We start from the raw sequence: 8,891 nt of genomic DNA, 5'->3' as shown, positions 1-8,891 counted from the left end.
TCATCTCGATTGAACAATAATTAAAAATTTACCTCGATTTTTAATAACATTTTCAAAATCGACGTTTCACGGCCAAAGAAGCTTACTTTGAGTATTTCTTCACTATTTTCAAAGATGTTCACTGAAACCATTATTTTTATACTTTTTGCTTTAATTCAAGCAAATGTAACGATATTCAATCAAAAAACTGTTAAAATTAAATTTTTCAATAAGAAATCGTTGTCACGGATTTTTTATCTTGAAGAAGAAAAACATGCGATTTTTTCGGTACTTTTTTGAATGCATTTTTTTCAGGAGAAATTTTTGACCGAATTCAGCTTAATTCCCTATAAAACACTCATTAAAAGTGATTTCATCTCGATTGAACAATAAATAAAAATGTACCTCGATTTTTAATAACATTTTCAAAATCGACGTTTCACGGCCAAAGAAGCATATTTTGAGTATTTCTTCACTATTTTCAAATATAACCACTGAAACCATTATTTTTGTAATTTTTGCGTTAATTCAAGCAAATGTAACGATATTCATTCAACAAACTGTTAAAATTCAATTTTAAATAAGAAATCGTTGTCACGGATTTTGTATCTTGAAGAAAAAAACATGCGATTTTTTCGGTACACTTTTAAATGATTTTTTTTCTGGAGAAATGTTTGACCGAATTCAGCTTAATTCCCTATAAAACACTAATTAAAAGTGATTTCATCTCGATTGAACAATAATTAAAAATGTACCTCGATTTTTAATAACATTTTAAAAATCGACGTTTCACCGCCAACGAAGCATATTTTGAGTGTTTCTTCACTATTTACAAATATATTCACTGAAACCATTATTTTTGTAATTTTTGCGTTAATTCAAGCAAATGTAACGATATTCATTCAACAAACTGTTAAAATTCAATTTTAAATAAGAAATCGTTGTCACGGATTTTGTATCTTGAAGAAAAAAAACATGCGATTTTTTCGGTACACTTTTGAATGCATTTTTTTCTGGAGAAATGTTTGACCGAATTCAGCTTAATTCCCTATAAAACACTCATTGAAAGTGATTTCATCTCGATTGAACAATAATTAAAAATTTACCTCGATTTTTAATAACATTTTCAAAATCGACGTTTCACGGCCAAAGAAGCTTACTTTGAGTATTTCTTCACTATTTTCAAATATGTTCACTGAAACCATTATTTTTATACTTTTTGCTTTAATTCAAGCAAATGTAACGATATTCAATCAAATAACTGTTAAAATTAAATTTTTCAATAAGAAATCGTTGTCACGGATTTTGTATCTTGAAGAAGAAAAACATGCGATTTTTTCGGTACTTTTTTGAATGCATTTTTTTCAAGAGAAATTTTTGACCGAATTCAGCTTAATTCCCTATAAAACACTCATTGAAAGTGATTTCATCTCGATTGAACAATAATTAAAAATTTACCTCGATTTTTAATAACATTTTCAAAGTCGACGTAACTCGGCCTAAGAAAAACATTTTGAGTATTTGTTCACTGTTTTCAAATATAACCACTGAAACCATTATTTTTGTAATTTTTGCGTTAATTCAAGCAAATGTAACGATATTCATTCAACAAACTGTTAAAATTCAATTTTAAATAAGAAATCGTTTTCACGGATTTTGTATCTTGAAGAAGAAAAACATGCGATTTTTTCGGTACTTTTTTGAATGCATTTTTTTTCTGGAGAAATTTTTGACCGAATTCAGCTTAATTCCCCATAAAACACTCACTGAAAGTGATTTCATCTCGATTGAACAATAATTAAAAATTTACCTCGATTTTTAATAACATTTTCAAAATCGACGTTTCACGGCCAAAGAAGCATATTTTGAGTATTTCTTCACTATTTTCAAATATAACCACTGAAACCATTATTTTTATACTTTTTGCTTTAATTCAAGCAAATGTAACGATATTCATTCAAAAAACTGTTAAAATTCAATTTTTCAATAAGAAATCGTTGTCACGGATTTTGTATCTTGAAGAAAAAAAACATGCGATTTTTTTGGTACACTTTTGAATGCATTTTCTTCTGGACAAATTTTTGACCGAATTCGGCTTAATATTATAACTACAAAATACTCAATAAAAGTGATTTCATCTCGATTGATCAATAAATAAAAATGTACCTTGATTTTTAATACCATTTTCAAAATCGACGATTCTCGACCAGAGAAGCACATTTTGAGAATTTTTTCACTATTTTCAAATATAACCACTGAAACCATTATTTTTGTATTTTTTGCTGTTATTCAAGCAAATGTAACGATATTCATTCAAAAAACTGTTCAAAATTAATTTTCAGTAAGAAATCGTTGTCACGGATTTTGTATCTTGAAGAAAAAAAACATGCGATTTTTTCGGAACACTTTTGAATGCATTTTTTTCTGGACAAATTTTTGACCGAATTCAGCTTAATTACCTACAAAATACTCATTAAAAGTGATTTCATCTCCATTGATCAATAAATAAAAATGTACCTCGATTTTTAATAACATTTTCGAAAACGACGTTTCTCGACCAGAGATGCACATTTTGAGTACTTTTTCAATATTTTCAAATATAACTACTGAAAGGATTATTTTTGTACTTTTTGCTTTAATTCAAGCAAATGTAACGATATTCATTCAAAAAACTGTTCAAATTCAATTTTCAATAAGAAATCGTTGTCACGGATTTTGTATCTTGAAGAAAAAAAAAACATGCGATTTTTTCGGTACACTTTTGAATGCATTTTTTTCTGGACAAATTTTTGAACGAATTCGGCTTAATTATCTATAAATTACACATTAAAAGTGATTTCATCTCGATTGATCAATAAATAAAAATGTACCTTGATTTTTAATACCATTTTCAAAATCGACGTTTCTCGACCAGAGAAGCACATTTTGAGAATTTTTTCACTATTTTCAAATATAACCACTGAAACCATTATTTTTGTATTTTTTGCTGTAATTCAAGCAAATGTAACGATATTCATTCAAAAAACTGTTCAAATTCAATTTTCAGTAAGAAATCGTTGTCACGGATTTTGTATCTTGAAGAAAAAGAACTCGCGATTTTTTCGGTACACTTTTGAATGCATTTTTTGTGAACAAATTTTTGACCGTATTCAGCTTAATTAAATTATCAAGCAAATGTAACGATATTCACTCAAAAAACTGTTCAAATTCAATTTTCAGTAAGAAATCGTTGTCACGGATTTTGTATCTTGAAGAAAAAGAACACGCGATTTTTTCGGTACACTTTTGAATGCATTTTCTTCTGGACAAATTTTTGACCGAATTCGGCTTAATATTATACCTACAAAATACTCAATAAAAGTGATTTCATCTCGATTGATCAATAAATAAAAATGTACCTTGAATTTTAATACCATTTTCAAAATCGACGTTTCTCGACCAGAGAAGCACATTTTGAGAATTTTTTCACTATTTTCAAATATAACCACTGAAACCATTATTTTTGTATTTTTTGCTGTAATTCAAGCAAATGTAACGATATTCATTCAAAAAACTGTTCAAAATGAATTTTCAGTAAGAAATCGTTGTCACGGATTTTGTATCTTGAAGAAAAAAAACATGCGATTTTTTCGGTACACTTTTGAATGCATTTTTTTCTGGACAAATTTTTGACCGAATTCAGCTTAATTACCTACAAAATACTCATTAAAAGGGATTTCATCTCGATTGATCAATAAATAAAAATGTACCTTGATTTTTAATACCATTTTCAAAATCGACGTTTCTCGACCAGAGAGGCACATTTTGAGAATTTTTTCACTATTTTCAAATATAACCACTGAAACCATTATTTTTGTATTTTTTGCTGTAATTCAAGCAAATGTAACGATATTCATTCAAAAAACTGTTCAAATTCAATTTTCAGTAAGAAATCGTCACGGATTTTGTATCTTGAAGAAAAAGAACATGCGATTTTTTCGGTACACTTTTGAATGCATTTTTTGTGAACAAATTTTTGACCGTATTCAGCTTAATTACCTACAAAATACTCAATAAAAATGATTTCATCTCGATAGATCAATAAATAAAAATGTACCTCGATTTTTAATACAATTTTCAAAATCGACGTTTCTCGACCAGAAAAGCACATTTTGAGAATTTTTTCACTATTTTCAAATATAACCACTGAAACCATTATTTTCGTATTTTTTGCTGTAATTCAAGCAAATGTAACGATATTCATTCAAAAAACTGTTCAAAATGAATTTTCAGTAAGAAATCGTTGTCACGGATTTTGTATCTTGAAGAAAAAAAACATGCGATTTTTTCGGTACACTTTTGAATGCATTTTTTTCTGGACAAATTTTTGACCGAATTCAGCTTAATTACCTACAAAATACTCATTAAAAGTGATTTCATCTCCATTGATCAATAAATAAAAATGTACCTCGATTTTTAATAACATTTTCGAAAACGACGTTTCTCGACCAGAGATGCACATTTTGAGTACTTTTTCAATATTTTCAAATATAACTACTGAAAGGATTATTTTTGTACTTTTTGCTTTAATTCAAGCAAATGTAACGATATTCATTCAAAAAACTGTTTAAATTCAATTTTCAATAAGAAATCGTTGTCACGGATTTTGTATCTTGAAGAAAAAAAACATGCGATTTTTTCGGTACACTTTTGAATGCATTTTTTGTGGACAAATTTTTGACCGTATTCAGCTTAATTACCTACAAAATACTCAATAAAAGTGATTTCATCTCGATTGATCAATAAATAAAAATGTACCTTGATTTTTAATACCATTTTCAAAATCGACGTTTCTCGACCAGAGAAGCACATTTTGAGAATTTTTTCACTATTTTCAAATATAACCACTGAAACCATTATTTTTGTATTTTTTGCTGTAATTCAAGCAAATGTAACGATATTCATTCAAAAAACTGTTCAAATTCAATTTTCAGTAAGAAATCGTTGTCACGGATTTTGTATCTTGAAGAAAAAGAACACGCGATTTTTTCGGTACACTTTTGAATGGATTTTCTTCTGGACAAATTTTTGACCGAATTCGGCTTAATATTATACCTACAAAATACTCAATAAAAGTGATTTCATCTCGATTGATCAATAAATAAAAATGTACCTTGAATTTTAATACCATTTTCAAAATCGACGTTTCTCGACCAGAGAAGCACATTTTGAGAATTTTTTCACTATTTTCAAATATAACCACTGAAACCATTATTTTTGTATTTTTTGCTGTAATTCAAGCAAATGTAACGATATTCATTCAAAAAACTGTTCAAAATGAATTTCCAGTAAGAAATCGTTGTCACGGATTTTGTATCTTGAAGAAAAAAAACATGCGATTTTTTCGGTACACTTTTGAATGCATTTTTTTCTGGACAAATTTTTGACCGAATTCAGCTTAATTACCTACAAAATACTCATTAAAAGTGATTTCATCTCCATTGATCAATAAATAAAAATGTACCTCGATTTTTAATAACATTTTCGAAAACGACGTTTCTCGACCAGAGATGCACATTTTGAGTACTTTTTCAATATTTTCAAATATAACTACTGAAAGGATTATTTTTGTACTTTTTGCTTTAATTCAAGCAAATGTAACGATATTCATTCAAAAAACTGTTTAAATTCAATTTTCAGTAAGAAATCGTCACGGATTTTGTATCTTGAAGAAAAAGAACATGCGATTTTTTCGGTACACTTTTGAATGCATTTTTTGTGAACAAATTTTTGACCGTATTCAGCTTAATTACCTACAAAATACTCAATAAAAATGATTTCATCTCGATAGATCAATAAATAAAAATGTACCTCGATTTTTAATACAATTTTCAAAATCGACGTTTCTCGACCAGAAAAGCACATTTTGAGAATTTTTTCACTATTTTCAAATATAACCACTGAAACCATTATTTTCGTATTTTTTGCTGTAATTCAAGCAAATGTAACGATATTCATTCAAAAAACTGTTCAAAATGAATTTTCAGTAAGAAATCGTTGTCACGGATTTTGTATCTTGAAGAAAAAAAACATGCGATTTTTTCGGTACACTTTTGAATGCATTTTTTTCTGGACAAATTTTTGACCGAATTCAGCTTAATTACCTACAAAATACTCATTAAAAGTGATTTCATCTCCATTGATCAATAAATAAAAATGTACCTCGATTTTTAATAACATTTTCGAAAACGACGTTTCTCGACCAGAGATGCACATTTTGAGTACTTTTTCAATATTTTCAAATATAACTACTGAAAGGATTATTTTTGTACTTTTTGCTTTAATTCAAGCAAATGTAACGATATTCATTCAAAAAACTGTTTAAATTCAATTTTCAATAAGAAATCGTTGTCACGGATTTTGTATCTTGAAGAAAAAAAACATGCGATTTTTTCGGTACACTTTTGAATGCATTTTTTGTGGACAAATTTTTGACCGTATTCAGCTTAATTACCTACAAAATACTCAATAAAAGTGATTTCATCTCGATTGATCAATAAATAAAAATGTACCTTGATTTTTAATACCATTTTCAAAATCGACGTTTCTCGACCAGAGAAGCACATTTTGAGAATTTTTTCACTATTTTCAAATATAACCACTGAAACCATTATTTTTGTATTTTTTGCTGTAATTCAAGCAAATGTAACGATATTCATTCAAAAAACTGTTCAAATTCAATTTTCAGTAAGAAATCGTTGTCACGGATTTTGTATCTTGAAGAAAAAGAACACGCGATTTTTTCGGTACACTTTTGAATGGATTTTCTTCTGGACAAATTTTTGACCGAATTCGGCTTAATATTATACCTACAAAATACTCAATAAAAGTGATTTCATCTCGATTGATCAATAAATAAAAATGTACCTTGAATTTTAATACCATTTTCAAAATCGACGTTTCTCGACCAGAGAAGCACATTTTGAGAATTTTTTCACTATTTTCAAATATAACCACTGAAACCATTATTTTTGTATTTTTTGCTGTAATTCAAGCAAATGTAACGATATTCATTCAAAAAACTGTTCAAAATGAATTTCCAGTAAGAAATCGTTGTCACGGATTTTGTATCTTGAAGAAAAAAAACATGCGATTTTTTCGGTACACTTTTGAATGCATTTTTTTCTGGACAAATTTTTGACCAAATTCAGCTTAATTACCTACAAAATACTCATTAAAAGTGATTTCATCTCCATTGATCAATAAATAAAAATGTACCTCGATTTTTAATAACATTTTCGAAAACGACGTTTCTCGACCAGAGATGCACATTTTGAGTACTTTTTCAATATTTTCAAATATAACTACTGAAAGGATTATTTTTGTACTTTTTGCTTTAATTCAAGCAAATGTAACGATATTCATTCAAAAAACTGTTTAAATTCAATTTTCAATAAGAAATCGTTGTCACGGATTTTGTATCTTGAAGAAAAAAAACATGCGATTTTTTCGGTACACTTTTGAATGCATTTTTTTCTGGACAAATTTTTGAACGAATTCGGCTTAATTACCTATAAAATACTCATTAAAAGTGATTTCATCTCGATTGATCAATAAATAAAAATGTACCTGATTTTTAATACCATTTTCAAAATCGACGTTTCTCGACCAGAGAAGCACATTTTGAGAATTTTTTCACTATTTTCAAATATAACCACTGAAACCATTATTTTTGTACTTTTTGCAGTAATTCAAGCAAATGTAACGATATTCATTCAAAAAACTGTTCAAATTCAATTTTCAATAAGAAATCGTTGTCACGGATTTTGTATCTTGAAGAAAAAAAACATGCGATTTTTTCGGTACACTTTGAATGCAATTTTTTCTGGACAAATTTTTGACCGAATTAAGCTTAATTACCTACAAATTACTCATTAAAAGTGATTTCATCTCGATTGATCAATAAATAAAAATGTACCTCGATTTTTAATAACATTTTCGAAAACGACGTTTCTCGACCAGAGAAGCACATTTTGAGTATTTTTTCAATATTTTCAAATATAACCACTGAAACCATTATTTTTGTACTTTTTGCTTTAATTCAAGCAAATGTAACGATATTCATTCAAAAAACTGTTTAAATTCAATTTTCAATAAGAAATCGATGTCACGGATTTTGTATCTTGAAGAAAAAAAACATGCGATTTTTTCGGTACACTTTTGAATGCATATTTTTCATCTGGACAAATTTTTGACCGAATTCGGCTTAATATTATACCTACAAAATACTCAATAAAAGTGATTTCATCTCGATTGATCAATAAATAAAAATGTACCTTGATTTTTAATACCATTTTCAATACGACGTTTCTCGACCAGAGAAGCACATTTTGAGAATTTTTTCACTATTTTCAAATATAACCACTGAAACCATTATTTTTGTATTTTTTGCTGTAATTCAAGCAAATGTAACGATATTCATTCAAAAAACTGTTCAAATTCAATTTTCAGTAAGAAATCGTTGTCACGGATTTTGTATCTTGAAGAAAAAGAACACGCGATTTTTTCGGTACACTTTTGAATGCATTTTCTTCTGGACAAATTTTTGACCGAATTCGGCTTAATATTATACCTACAAAATAGTCAATAAAAGTGATTTCATCTCGATTGATCAATAAATAAAAATGTACCTTGAATTTTAATACCATTTTCAAAATCGACGTTTCTCGACCAGAGAAGCACATTTTGAGAATTTTTTCACTATTTTCAAATATAACCACTGAAACCATTATTTTTGTATTTTTTGCTGTAATTCAAGCAAATGTAACGATATTCATTCAAAAAACTGTTCAAAATGAATTTTCAATAAGAAATCGTTGTCACGGATTTTGTATCTTGAAGAAAAAAAACATGCGATTTTTTCGGTACACTTT

The sequence above is a fragment of the Phalangium opilio genome, unplaced genomic scaffold, assembly GCF_054372755.1.
Source record: "Phalangium opilio isolate 3A_F unplaced genomic scaffold, DU_Popi_V2 ptg001170l_1, whole genome shotgun sequence".
Lineage (NCBI taxonomy): Eukaryota > Metazoa > Arthropoda > Arachnida > Opiliones > Phalangiidae > Phalangium > Phalangium opilio.
The sequence above is the reverse complement of the archived record's forward strand: the minus strand, read 5'-3'. Positions refer to the sequence as shown.